The 14986-nt window shown below is 44.6% G+C and overlaps 2 protein-coding genes across 6 annotated transcripts in view; one reads left to right on the top strand and one right to left on the bottom strand.

The window, feature by feature from the left end:
* The window catches only part of LOC126272930 (lachesin-like), a 2822604-nt gene that overhangs the window by 2263324 nt on the left and 544294 nt on the right, over window positions 1-14986 (top strand). The window lies entirely within an intron of this gene.
* The window catches only part of LOC126272927 (UDP-glucosyltransferase 2-like), a 76602-nt gene that overhangs the window by 16373 nt on the left and 45243 nt on the right, over window positions 1-14986 (bottom strand). The gene's annotated exons all lie outside the window — the stretch shown is intronic.

Genomic DNA, 14986 nt, shown 5'->3' with positions numbered 1-14986 from the left:
TGTAGGTCCTTGTGACCATGCCAGATTGCAAAAGGACTTTCGACAATATCACACATATTTTTAAAAATATTGTAGTCTTCCGTTTCGTTAATCAGCTGTATTTTCAGGGTTTCTACTCCAATTATGAGACAGATTTTGTTAGTATGGCTCAGAAGAAAATCAATGGCAAACTCTGGGTATTCTGTATTTTGGTTTCTTTAGTAGAAGGGCGTGCTGAAAAATAACGCCTCCCAATTTTTTGTATGAAATCTCTTAAAGATTTTTAAATAGAACGTGTGTTATTGAAATTCTGCACCTTTCATCTATCTTATAGATGTCTACATGCTTATTTTTCAACGTTTTCACCGTGGTGATGAACGCACTTGTCTCAACGAGAGACCACTCTGTTGATAACTTCAGTGTAGGATGTCAGACATTTCTGATGAAGCCACAACCTCACATCTGCTTTCAATGCTCCCTCACTATCAAATTGAAGTCCTCAAAGATGTTATTTAACTTTCGTAAACAGATGAAATTCTGATGGGGCCAAGTCAGGAATTCACGGGGTGGGGGAATCAAAGATTGTGAACGTGACGCGTCGGATTCTTGCATACGTCGTAGCACTCGTTAGTGCTCTGGCATTTTCATGCTGAAACAGTAGGTGCTCCTTGTGTAGAGGAATTCTTCAAATTAGGAACTTCATTACAGCTCACTGTTTCTCAAACACCGAAAAAATTACGTTACAAACCGTCATGTTCCACGCTACAATTTTGAGCCCGCTAGCGGCAGAGATTTGCAAGTATGTAGACATGAAGAATAAAGACATAGAAATTAATAAGTTTTGCTTCATTCGAAAACCATCAAGAATTTTTACATAAAAAATTCGGGGCCGTTACTATTCAACAAGTCCTCATCCTTCGAAAGAGAAAAATACGATAGCACTGAAATTCTATCATCTTTTCAACGTTGCTGGTGTACCAGGAGTCATACAAAAATGAAGGCAGTAGCATTGGTATGACGTGTCGCACACGTTGCGTTTCTTTCTGTCGCTTTCAAACACTGCACACCTTCCTCTAAGCATCATGTGTGCCTCTTCTTCTTCTTCTTCTTTCACTAAATCTGCCCTCAAGTACGTATCAGTTGGACGCCCTCCATAGCTCTCTGTCCTTAGCATTCTTCTTCATTTGGTTGCAACTTCTGCCTCTCTTTACATCTGTCAGCATTCCAAACTTTCTGCTTCGTCTCCCTCTTTTTCGTTCTACTTTTCCCTCCATGATTCTCCGTAACAGACAATTCCTACGTAATATGCGTCCCATCCAAGATATTTTCCCCTTCCATATGATCCCCATGAAGCTCCTCTCCCCTCCCTCGCTACTCGGCACCTCCTGATTTCTTTTTCTATCGATACATTTCACTTTCTCCATTCTTCTCCATAATCACATTTCAAAACTTTTAAAGTACTTTTATACTTTTGGTCTGACAGTCCACGTTTCAGTATCATGAGGCACCACACTCCACACAATCCTCCTAAGTATTATGGGAATGATTCTGTCTGTTAGCAAACCTATCAGTCCCCCAAAAGCTCTCTCTCTCATGGGGATATTCTGCGCCTCACTTCCTCTGTACAACTTCCACTGGACGTCATCAAGCTTCCCAAGTACTGGAATTACTGAATTGTCCTAATACCATTCCATTTAGTGACATGCTAATCGTCACGCTTATGTCCAGTTTCATTCCAAACTCTTTACCCAAACTGAAAATATTCTCCACCATTACCTCAAGATCGTTCTCCGTTTTTGCAAGCAGAGTCATATCATCAGCGTACTTGGTGGTTTTTTTATTCATTCTCCTCCAACAACAACTCCTTCTGATTTTTCTAAGGCCTTATTAACTAGCTTAACAGCATACATATATTGAAAAGTGCTGTTGACATACAAAAACCCTGTCTATTTACCTTCTAGTACTGACTTCTCCAGTTTCATCCTCTTCTGCTCGAACCACTTCTTTCTGCCCCATATAGAGTTACTTTATTAACCTTCTATCCTTCCAGTCCATACAAGTATCCTTCAGAATCTTCAGCAGCATATACTGCCAAATGCTTTTTAGTAGCCGACAAAACAAACACAATTTCTCTGTTCACTTTCAAAAGCCTTTCTTCCATCATCCTCAGACACCCAATTGCATCTGTGGTCCCTCTTCGTTTTCTAAATACTAACTGATCTTTTCCTATATTCTCCACTACATTCCTCTCTGTTTTTCTCATCACTGTTCTGGTCAGAGCCTTATTGACATGACATATAAAACCAATTGTCTTATAATATTTACGTTGACTGGCATTGCGTTCCTTTGGCAAGGGAACCATTACGGTCTTAAGGAGATCTTCAGGTCAGATTCCTGTGCCACATACACTGATCAGCCAAAACATTATTGCCAGTGCCCACCACGACGTTGGTTGCAACCTGATAGCGTCTCGGGCACGTGAGGCGGCGACAAAAGTATGTACGCGGAGCAGACACTGGCGGGAGATCACTCTAGCGAAGTTATTCGCTGGAAACGGCAAAATCCATTGAGATAAGCGACTTCGACAAAGGGCACATTATTGTAATACAGAGTCTGTGAACGAGTATCTCGAAAACGCGGAACCTGGTCGAATGTTCACGTGCTACTGTCGTGAGCATCTACGGGAAGAGGTAGAAAGACAGCGAAACTACAACTAGGTGCTAAATGGTTGGTTGTTCGTCCACGAATCTTCACAGAACATGTGGCTCGCAGGCTTGTCTTCTCTGTAAAGTTGGACAGATGGTGATCTGTGGCATCTCTGCCGAAAGTGCACAATGCTGGTAAACGCACAAGTGTTTCGGAGCAAACTGTTCACGGTACATTGTTGAACATGGTGCTCCGCAGCAGACCACCCTCACATGTACACATGTCGAGGCAACGATATCGTCAATTACAGTTGTAGTGGGCGCGGAACCGGGATTCGACCGTAAGTCAATGGAAACGTGTCGCCTCTTCGAGTGAATTACATTTTTGCTACACTTGGTCGATGGTCGTCTCCACAAACGCTGCCATCGAGGTGAACGACGGCTCAAAACGCTCAGCGGGTCACAAACGCTGGCTGGTGGGACCAGAATTATGCTATATGAGACAACCTTCTGCGCTTGCATGTGACCTATGGCGGCTATCGAAGACACGCTGACTCCTACGAACCACGTGTATACCTTCATACTTGATGTCTTCTCCTCAGGCGATCTCATCTTTCACTAGTATAATCGTTCGCGTCTCGGAGCCAGTACCGTGCTGCAGTGGTTTGAGCAGCATTATAGTGAACTCACGTTGATGTCTCGGCGACCAAATTCGCCTGATGTAAATTATATGAAACTGATCTGGGTCGCTTTCGGGTGGTAACACCACGTACGGAAATCAGCGGTCCGTAATTTTCGCGAATTCCATGACCTCTGCATAGACATCTAATGCCACATACCCCCACAAACCTACAAACGAACTATCGGATCCCTGATACGCAGAATCAGTGATGTATTTCGTTCCAAAGACGCAGATTGGTGAGATTCATGACTTCAAATTAGATTATCAAGTGTGTTATCATAATGACTACGTGATCTGTAACCAGGTTGCTACTTAACATGTTCGTTCTTTAGACTGAAGGATGATTTTTTTGTACAGTTTAGTGACTTGTAATGTAAATGGGCGTCCAACAGAGAGTAAAATTTCTTTGGGCATACAAATCAAGTGTATAAATCATTCAGCCAGCTGAAATGACAGAACGATGGTGGTGTTTGGAAAAACGACCGCAATATCAATACAATTTGAGTTAAGTGATAGTGTTATTCATTCACAACAATAGCATGCGATCTATGTAATGTGGATGTAGAATCAGATTATACGTTGGAAATTTCAAATTTCATTAATTCAAATTCTTTAAAGTGTAGTAATATCTTACAAACAAAGCGTCAGAATTGATTGCTTTGACTGAGGTACTTCAGTCGCTTCAATAAGTGTCTAAAACCAAGTGGTGCATTGCTTTCATGTCAGAGTTGCTTCGACTAGCCCAGGAGAGGACAAAGATGGTTAAGACTGTCAACAAAAGTTGACAACAATAGACGTAAATTCTAATACAAGGGAAACAGACACCAATTATTTGAATATGTTAGCAACTGATTGAGGAAATACGTTATATGAAACCGTTGGTATGAAATGAAAGTGCCTGTTACGATACACCAGAAAGAGCATAAAAATGTGACAACTTAGATCAGAGAACGAAAGAGGTTTTAACCAGAAACATTGGTCTCGTATTGATCAACTGCCTGTTATCAGTATGTTCAACATGTCCCGGTTCCGCAAAAACCGCCAATTTCTGTATAATACCGGTTGACGACATTTTTTAAACATACGTATGGTATTTTATTCTTGTTCACAATTACTAAATATGTATTAGGAATGAGTTGAAAATTTACCCGTACTGGCTTCCCAACTCGCAGGTCATCCAATCTTTTCATGGCTACACCTACGTTCTCAAGCCGCCGTATATGGTGAGTGGCGGAGGGTACTAGTACTAGTCATTTCCACTCCTTCTGCACTGTCAAGAGAAGAGAGGGAGAAACGACTGCCTGTCTCCGAACGAGCCCTAATTTCTCTTATCTTGGTGGCCTCTACGCGAAATGCATGTTAGCGGCCGTGGAAGCGTTCTGGATTCAGGCTCATAAACCGGTTCTCTAAATTTTCTCAAAACCTTTCCTCGAAAAAGCAGTCACTTCCCTCCAGGGATTCCCATTTGTGTTCCCAAAATCTGCGCAACAGTTAACGCTGTTCCAACCTACCGGTAAGAATTCTACCAGCGGGCCTTTGAATTACTCCGATGTCTACCTGTAATCCGACCTGGTAGAGATCCCAAACACTCAAGCAATATTCAAGACCAGGTCGCACTAGTGTCCTACATGAGGTCTGTTTTACAGATAAACTACACTTTTTCTACAATTCTTACAACAATCCGAAGTCGACCATTTGCCTTACGTACTACATTCCTCACTTGCTCGTCCAGATATTTAAACGATGTGATCGTATAAAGCACTCGTCAGTACTGACTTATAGTTTTTTGCATTTAGAATTAGCTGCCATTCATTACATCAACAAGAAATTTTGTCTAAGTTATCTTGTGTCCTCCTAATTCTCTTACAGCCATTCAGCTTCGACACCTTAACGTACACTACAGCATCATCATCAAACGACCGCAGATTGCTGCCCACCCTATGTACCGGACAATTTATGTACTGCATACAGAAAACTATCACGATTACCTGGTACTCCTGACGATATTCTCGTCTCTAATGACCATTCAACGTCGAGGTCAACATTGTGGGTTGTGTTACTTGAGAAGTGGGGGTCACTGTAACAAATGCTTTCCTGAAATCTAGACATATGGAATCTTCATGTTGCACCTGATCAACAGTTTTCAGTATATCATGTGAAAAGAGGGCAAGCTGAGTATCGCACGAACGATGCCTTCTAAAACCGAGCTGTTCCATGAACATAAGCTTCAAGGTCTCAATAGAATTTATTCACAGGTGCACCGTGTTTCTCCATTACAATAGACAATACCGCCTAAGCGATGTTGTATATTTTGCGTCCTATCACGTATGGACTGGATTACACTATATCCGTCGTATGGAAAATATTTGTTGTACAATTATTATGAAGTTAGTACTATGGAGAGTAATATAAGTCCATTTACGTAGTACCGAGGGTGAGGAAAGTTATTCAAGTCTATTTACGCCCTCTCTCTCTCTATCTCTCTCTCTCTGACATACACAAACACACACACACACACACACACACACACACACACACACAACACGCATGAATGTAAAAGTACACTCCTGGAAATGGAAAAAAGAACACATTGACACCGGTGTGTCAGACCCACCATACTTGCTCCGGACACTGCGAGAGGGCTGTACAAGCAATGATCACACGCACGGCACAGCGGACACACCAGGAACCGCGGTGTTGGCCGTCGAATGGCACTAGCTGCGCAGCATTTGTGCACCGCCGCCGTCAGTGTCAGCCAGTTTGCCGTGGCATACGGAGCTCCATCGTAGTCTTTAACACTGGTAGCATGCCGCGACAGCGTGGACGTGAACCGTATGTGCAGTTGACGGACTTTGAGCGAGGGCGTATAGTGGGCATGCGGGAGGCCGGGTGGACGTACCGCTGAATTGCTCAACACGTGGGGCGTCAGGTCTCCACAGTACATCGATGTTGTCGCCAGTGGTCGGCGGAAGGTGCACGTGCCCGTCGACCTGGGACCGGACCGCAGCGACGCACGGATGCACGCCAAGACCGTAGGATCCTACGCAGTGTCGTAGGGGACCGCACCGCCACTTCCCAGCAAATTAGGGACACTGGTGCTCCTGGGGTATCGGCGAGGACCATTCGCAACCGTCTCCATGAAGCTGGGCTACGGTCCCGCACACCGTTAGGCCGTCTTCCGCTCACGCCCCAACATCGTGCAGCCCGCCTCCAGTGGTGTCGCGACAGGCGTGAATAGAGGGACGAATGGAGACGTGTCGTCTTCAGCGATGAGAGTCGCTTCTGCCTTGGTGCCAATGATGGTCGTATGCGTGTTTGGCGCCGTGCAGGTGAGCGCCACAATCAGGACTGCATACGACCGAGGCACACAGGGCCAACACCCGGCATCATGGTGTGGGGAGCGATCTCCTACACTGGCCGTACACCTCTGGTGATCGTCGAGGGGACACTGAATAGTGGACGGTACATCCAAACCGTCATCGAACCCATCGTTCTACCATTCCTAGACCGGCAGGGGAACTTGCTGTTCCAACAGGACAATGCACGTCCGCATGTATCCCGTGCCACCCAACGTGCTCTAGAAGGTGTAAGTCAACTACAGTGGCCAGCAAGATCTCCGGATCTGTCCCCCATTGAGCATGTTTGGGACTGGATGAAGCGTCGTCTCACGCGGTCTGCACGTCCAGCACGAACGCTGGTCCAACTGAGGCGTCAGGTGGAAATGGCATGGCAAGCCGTTCCACAGGACTACATCCAGCATCTCTACGATCGTCTCCATGGGAGAATAGCAGCCTGCATTGCTGCGAAAGGTGGATATACACTGTACTAGTGCCGACATTGTGCATGCTCTGTTGCCTGTGTCTATGTGCCTGTGGTTCTGTCAGTGTGATCATGTGATGTATCTGACCCCAGGAATGTGTCAATAAAGTTTCCCCTTCCTGGGACAATGAATTCACGGTCTTCTTATTTCAATTTCTTTTAAATTTTCCCTGCGGACTATTACTAACCAACAGCTCCGACCAAGGTTTTCAAGAGACTGACAATGATTGTCAGACGATTTCCTGAACCCCCTGCTACACTTCCCAAACGGAAATCCGTTTCCTTCACTCTCTTATAGCTGCTATTTCGCTGAATAGAGCAGGGTCTGCATCAGGCTGCACTAGTGTCAAGACTAGGGCATAAAGAGAGAAAGAAGGAAACAAAAACCTCAAGGCACGTGTGCCGAACACTTCATCTGTGGTCCCACTAATTGCACACTGCTTTACTCATTCTCACTAACACCACAACAATAATGTTGACAATGCAAAAATTCAATTCACATCTCTTCCCCACTGCCACGTGTACTTCTTGACACTATTTGCGTCGTAAATTAACGTTATTATCAAATTCGTTAATGACCATAGCCCGAATAACTTTTCACAGAAATGGGCAGCAGAAGTGATCCACGTAACTACCGTCCAATATGAAGCTTCTTGGCAGATTAAAACTTTGTACCGAACCGACACTCGAACTCTAGTAAGTTTCACGGTAGAGTTGGAAGGAAGGAGTTCAAGTGCTGGCAGAAGTAACGCTGTGAGGATGGGTCCTGAGCCATGCTTCGGTAGCTCAATCGGTCGAGCACTTGCCCGCAAACGGCAAAGGTCTCGAGATCGAGTCTCAGTCCGGTAAACAGTTTTAATCTTCCAGGAAGCTTCATATGAGCGCACACTCCGCTGTTGAATAAATATTTCATTCTGGATATTGTCCAGCATTCTGGCCTGTCATTGCATGTAAACTGCTTCTGCTGAACGGTCTACGCTGACGATCTCGTCCTTTACCTAAGCAGTGAAGATGATGTCGATGAGGTTCTGAAGTGTGTGCCGACGTATGCTGGGGCATCGAGCAGTTGTCTTCACGTTTCCAAATCGTATGTTCTAACCATTGGTGATGGCTTACCTGAGAGAAATGTCGCTCCTCTAAACGTAGCCACCACCGTCCGCTGCTTGGGCATCGATTTTACGAATGATCTCCGTCGTTCAGCGGTGACAAACAGCAGACGTCCGCTCCAAACGATCATGGCTTGCACCCTTGATCACCGGCTTCGTTCCCTTGACACTGTAGAGCGTGCGCGATACATGAATGTCAACCACGCCTCTCGTATCGCCCACATGCCACGTTTCCGGTCGCGATTACCCTTGTCCGTCGTATGTTGATGGCGACGGGTTCCTTTGCGTGTGCCGGGATGCTGTTAAGAGTTCAGCAAGCCACCCTCGCTCTCCCATGTGAGTGTGGCAGGGTTGGTGTATCCCACATGTCGGGCAGAGTTACTGAACGTTGTGTTACATATCAACTGAAAGTCGGACGCTGTTGCCCGACAAGCCTGACAGGGCTGCTTTTCCATGAATATACGCCAGTCTTCATGTCAGCCCCATTCACGTTATCAGATATTCCACCCCTCATTTATCACTTTCGGCATTTCTTTCTGGAATTAAGTTACATCCTCCACTCCTTTCCGCTTCCACAGATACTCTGCACAAAGACTGTGCACGACGTATTGCAAATGCATCGCCCCCCTCCCCGTCCCATCGAACACAAGTTTCCCCCTATCACATGGCGTCGTAAATGGAAAGCCATGCATGCTTTCCCGACAGCAGTGTCCAATCCGCCTGGTATATCACCGTCAGTGACAACCGGGTCAACCAGTTTCGTTTGCACCGCTTCCGCCTTGCTGAGAGACCCCATGTGTTCTTTGTGGTGTGGACGACACACACCCCTACCGATTCTCATGTCGTCCGTCGTCTGACTCCTGGAGGCGCGTGCAGCATATCTTGGCTTTCCTTACCCGATAGACACTTGCTCAAATCGCTTTCCAGACGTTTTTATCCTCGGACGTGATTCATTACCCTTGCAAAGAAAGCTAACAGTTGAAACGGTGCAAAAGAAGTTGATTGACCTGGTTCTCATTGACGATAATACACCAGGCGGATTGGGCGCTGCTTTCCAGAAAGCCTGCACCGCTTTCCACACACGACACCATATGATAAAGGGTAGTTTGTGTTCGATGGACTGGGGGGCCAATGCGTCGTGTACAGTCTTTGTCCTGAGTATTCGTGGAGCTGATAAGGAGGATGTGACTTAATTCCAGAAAGAAATGACAAGGTGATAAATGAGGCTTACTTGAAGAATGGCGCATACTGATGCGAAAGCAATCAGGCTCGTCGGGCAACGGCGCCGGACTTTCATTTGAGATATAACAAAATGTACAGTAACTTTGTCTGACACGTGGACACAGTTAGCCCCACCACGATCTCGTGGAATGGCAAGGTAGGCATACTAAACTCTGAATAATATCCCGGTACAGCCAAAGCAAACCATCGCCATCAACATACGACGATCGAGAGTAATCGGGACCTGAAACATTTGTGTCATGTGAGGGATACTAAAGAGGTGTCGTTGACATTCATGTATCGCTCATGCTCTGCAGTGTCAACGGGTCTAAGCCGGTGATCAACGAAGCCAGCCTCGGAGGAGACCTCCGCTGTCAATTGGATACGCCGCCACAGTGTGCGCTACCTTTTTGGCCCGACGAGAAATCGGAACTGGGTTATTGGACGTACATTTATGATCGAAATTGTGCACTTGTTCGCAACTCCAGATACTATTTGTTCATTTCAAATTTTCTATGGAGCGCCTTTCTTGACCCACCTTCCAATTTGAATGACCCAGCCATGAGAAGCTGATGCTTATTTTGTCGACATGATACTCTGAACGACCAACAAACGGAATTTCGATAAAAATTTCGAGAAGACACTTTTGGATATTCCACCATCAGAAGGCGCGAGCGACTCGCAGAATTCTGGTACATAAAGAAATCCCTACACAGCTCCTTTTATTTTCATCACTCCCTGGTGTGTCTTCTTCCCCTACTTCCTTGCTTTCATACCCCCTTTTAGTTGTTTTAGTTGTTTTCGGATAGCCATAGATGGACGCTAACACGTGAAGACGTGAAACTGTTTTTTTTTCTTCGCAGCACAAAAATGGGCTGTGACAAGTAAATCTTTTTTTGTAGTTTCCCCTTCCTGTCCAGGGGAGGAACAGAGAAAAACCCTTCACTTTCATTTGCATTAGAATCTTAGAACCCTTTGAGCTCAAACGTAATGAGGTACCTCAAACAGAAAGACCTCGTCCATGACAACCAATACTGACTCCGGAAACCGATAATATGAAACACAACTCGCAATTTTTCCACACGACTTAGTGAAAAACATGGACCAAAGCATTTAGGCAGATCAAGTATTTCTCGAGTTCCGAGAAACTACGCATTTTATCAAAGCACAGTGTGCGAGATATCAGGCGAGATTTTCTGACTGAATTTTGTTTGGTAGAAAGGACGCGCACGTTATTTCAAAAGCAAAACCACACGTTTTCATTTCACAGAATGGGCATATGATTAGTGAAACTGAACAGTTCAGATTTTTAGATCTTGAGATAGATAGTAAACTGTCGTGGAAAGCCCACGTTCAGGATGTTGTTCAAAAACCTACTGCTGCCACTTTTTTTTTTACAATTCCAGCGGTATCTGAAGTGATCGTTCAACACGAAAATTAGTGTGCTTTGCATATTTTCATTCGCTTATGTTGTATGGTACGAGTATTTTGGGGTAACTCGCCCCGTTCTAAAAGGATATTTTTGGCTCAGATACGGGCGGTTCGGGCAATAAGTGGCGTAAGTTCTCGAACCTCTTGTCGACCGCTGTTCACTACTCTGGATATTTTGACATTAGGCTCTCAATACATATATTGTTTACTGTCGTTTCTTGTTAACAGTATCAGGTTATTCGCAAGCTTTCACACAGTTAATACTCGACAGAAGTTCAACCTGGATTTGGATTGGAATTCCTTATCTCTTGTGCAGAAAGGTGTGCAGTATACTGCTGCATCCATTTTCAATAAACTACCACAAGAATTGAAAAATCTTGGCAGTAATCGACGGTCTTTCAAATCGAAACTAAAGAGTTTCCTCATGGGTCGCTCCTTCTTTGGATTCATAAACATTTCATTTTTGTTTGTTATTACTTTTATGTTGTAATTTCACTTACTTACACGACACACGAACTTGGAGATTTGGTCCCACGGAACTTGGCGTGTAAATAAATAAAATAAAGAAAACTCTTGGGTAGAGAGTAATCGATAGATGTATACCTATCTTTGGGTGTACCCCAGGGTAGTGCTTTGGGTCCGTTGCTATTCATATTTAAATATTAATGACCTTGTGGGCAATATTAGTAGTAACCTCGCTTTTGACTTAGATGAAGCAGTTATCTACAGTGAAGTATACTCTGATAGAAGCTGCCCAAATATTCAGTGAAATATTCATAAGATTTCTAAGTGGCGATCCGAAAATTACAAGTCTGCACTTCACAAAATGAATAACCGTTGCATTCTGTGACTATAATGTAAACAAGTCACCGTTGGAATGGGTCAACTCATAAAAATAGCTGGGTGTAACACTTAGTAGATTCATGAAAAGGATCGACCACATGGTTTGAGTAGTGCGTAAAACAGGCGGTACACTTCGGTTCATTGGTAGAATACTGGGGAAGTTCAGTCTGTCTTAAGAGGCGATTGGCTACAAATCACTGGTGCAGTCTATCTTAGAATACTGCTAAATGGTGTGGGACCCATACTAAAAAGGATTAGCAGGTGATATTGAACGTATACTAGTGGTTAGAACACTGGACTCGTTTTCGGGAGGACAACGGTTGAAGCTCTCGTCCGGCCATCCAGGTTTAGGTTTTCCGTGATTTCCCTGAGACGCTCCAGACAATTGTCTGGATGGTTTCTTTGAAAGGGCGCGAACGATTTCCTTCCCCATCCTTGAGACAATCAGAGGTTGTCTGTAATGACCTCGACGTCAACGAGGCATTAAACTCATTCTCCCCTTTCCAGAATGTATACGGAGAAGGGCAGTACGAATGGCCACATATCTGTTTGACCTGTGCTGAAAAAACTGAACAGCAAGATGCTTGAACACAATCGTAAAATATCCCGAGAAAGTCAGCTAAGTTTCACGAAACGGCTTTAAATGATGACTGTAGGAATATACTTGAACACCCTACGTATGGCTACGTATGAAACGGGAAGAAACCCTAGGAAGTGGTCAAGTGGGATATACCATCTGCCAGAGTGGTTTGAAGAGTATGGACGTAGACGTAGCTGTAGGTCAATCCCGTGACAGAGGTATTCAAAGAACTATCCTCTTGAAATTAAAAGACTTCATCCCATATGCCTATAGTGCTGCGCTTTCTCCTCTTAGTCGAAGGTTTGTAACACGAGGTGATTACCTGGCATTACCCTGCTACTTATTTACGCGAATGTTCTATTACACATGATATCTGCCTGTATACAGTTAGTTTCTTCACATGATTTAAAGTCATAAATATACTAGGCGATTGTCATCATATTCTCTCTTACTTAAATTAGCATTGTGAATTGTTTTACTATGGAATATCGTGCCTCTACAACTTTGCAATCGTATATTAGTATATGTAAATGATATACAAGATAGGTAGTAGATCATATTGTACTTTCATCCTTTTCTGCCTACTTTTGAAAATTACCCCTTCACATCATGACCCCATCTGCATAGATGCTCGTGGTGTGTTACGGCTAAGACATTTTTTTTTTTTCCTGCAGGTAGGAACAACTAATTTTGGATGAAATTTTTCCACGTTCTTTTTTACTATCATCGCTAATGAGATTAGAAATCCAGATAACTATGGGGTCCACATTTACGTGTATACTTCACAGGCCACTTACCGTGTCTGACAGAGGATACTTCGCGCACCCTTTGTGTTGCAGTCACAAAGGGTGCGTGGGATGAAGAAATGGTAATAAAACTGGATATGAGTTTTATTCTTTCAGATTTTAGCTTAATGATTTTTCACAAGACGTACATAGGAGGAAGCAATAAACTGCTTTGCTAGACTGTTCTAGGTATCTACAGTGTAGAATTTTAATAGTAAGCCACACTTTGCTGCCCAAAGCCTTTCTTGTAGCGTTTGCCACTGGAGTTGCATGAGAATCTTCGAGACTGTTTTGTGTTTACTGCTAGGAATCCGAGACCAAAAGCAAACTCTTCTTCCCACCTTCTCTACTCTTTCTATCAATCTCCCCTCTCCGTTTAGTGTCCCGTAACTGGGAGTAGTACTGTGACACTAATACCGTTATTATTTTATGACTTGTACATGTCACTTCCACCACACCTCTGAGGATGCTAGGCCAGTATTAACTCAACACAATGTTTTTCAGTTGCTAAACCGTATGCGCACCGAATACTCTTTTTTGCATTTCCCCCGGTGTTCTACACTGATCAGCCAGAACATTATGACCACCGACCAACTATCGATATAAATCCGTCCAGGCGATAGCAGTGTCACCTGGCGAGGAATGACTGCTAGTCAGACACACACACGGTGCACGTAGTTCCAATGAGCGTGCTGTCCGTGTGTAGAATGGGGAAGGCGTTCGATCTCTCTAGGTTTGACCGAGGACAGATTCCGAAGGCCCAGGGGCTTCGCGCGAGCGTTTCAGAAACTGCACCACTTGTCTGGTGTTTAAGGAGTGCTGTGGTGATTGCCTTCAACAAGTGACGAAACCAAGATGAAACCACGTCCAGACGTCATGGGGTTGGACGGTCACCCCCCATTACAGGAGTCGAAAGTCATAGGATGAGCGGACTAGTAAAACAGAACAGGAGGCGAGAGGTGGCGGAATTAACATCGGACGTAAATGCAGGGCAGAGTACAAGTTTGAATAAACAGTGCACCGAACAGTCCTAACTGGGGCCTCTGCAGCCAACGACCCATGCATATGCCAATGTTAACACCACGACATCGATAACTATGACTGAAATGGGCACCTGGCTATTACACTGGACATTGGCGCAGTGGAAGAGCGTTGTATGGTCTGATGTATCGCGATACCTTCCTCATTATGCCGGTGAGAGGGCACGAATCTTTCGTCTTCCAGAAGAGGAGCTCCTTGATACCAATACTGCGAGACGGAGACAAGCTAGCGGCAGCTCCATTATGGTGTGGGGAACATTAACGTTGGTAACCATGGGTCTAGTGGTGTAGCGCAAGGCACCATGATGGGCAAGGAATCCCGTGGCAGACCACGTACACTCCTTCACGACGATCGCGTTTCCCGACAGCAGTGGCATTTTTCCACTACATAATGTGGCATGTCACAAGGACAGAAGTGGTTTGGGGAACACAGTGGCGATTTCCAATTGATGTGCTGGCCCCCAACTCGCCAGATCTGAGTCCGATCGATGTGGGATGTGATTGGACATGGTGAGCGGGTGGGATTGCTGTTCTGTCATTCTGCGCAACGGATTAATCTGAGATGTACCATTTACCATGTGACTCCTACAAGATGCAATTTCCACCCTCACACTACTACAGAAGTCAGACAAACGCTCCTAACGTTCTAAAGCGAAATGCCTGAAAACTTTCAGAAATAAATATCTTCTGGAGTCGTCCGCTGTAAGGAAATGACACAAAAATTCACAAAATTTCTTACGTAACTAGTGGGATACTTGGACACTGGAGTAGTGCTAGTTAGTGTAAGAAAAACGAAAATTATTATTTATTTTGCTAAAATTCTGAGAAATCACAATGACACTTTAGTTATGAACT

This window comes from Schistocerca gregaria, chromosome 5, assembly GCF_023897955.1.
Source record: "Schistocerca gregaria isolate iqSchGreg1 chromosome 5, iqSchGreg1.2, whole genome shotgun sequence".
In the NCBI taxonomy this organism is placed as follows: domain Eukaryota; kingdom Metazoa; phylum Arthropoda; class Insecta; order Orthoptera; family Acrididae; genus Schistocerca; species Schistocerca gregaria.
The sequence above is the reverse complement of the archived record's forward strand: the minus strand, read 5'-3'. Positions and strand labels throughout refer to the sequence as shown.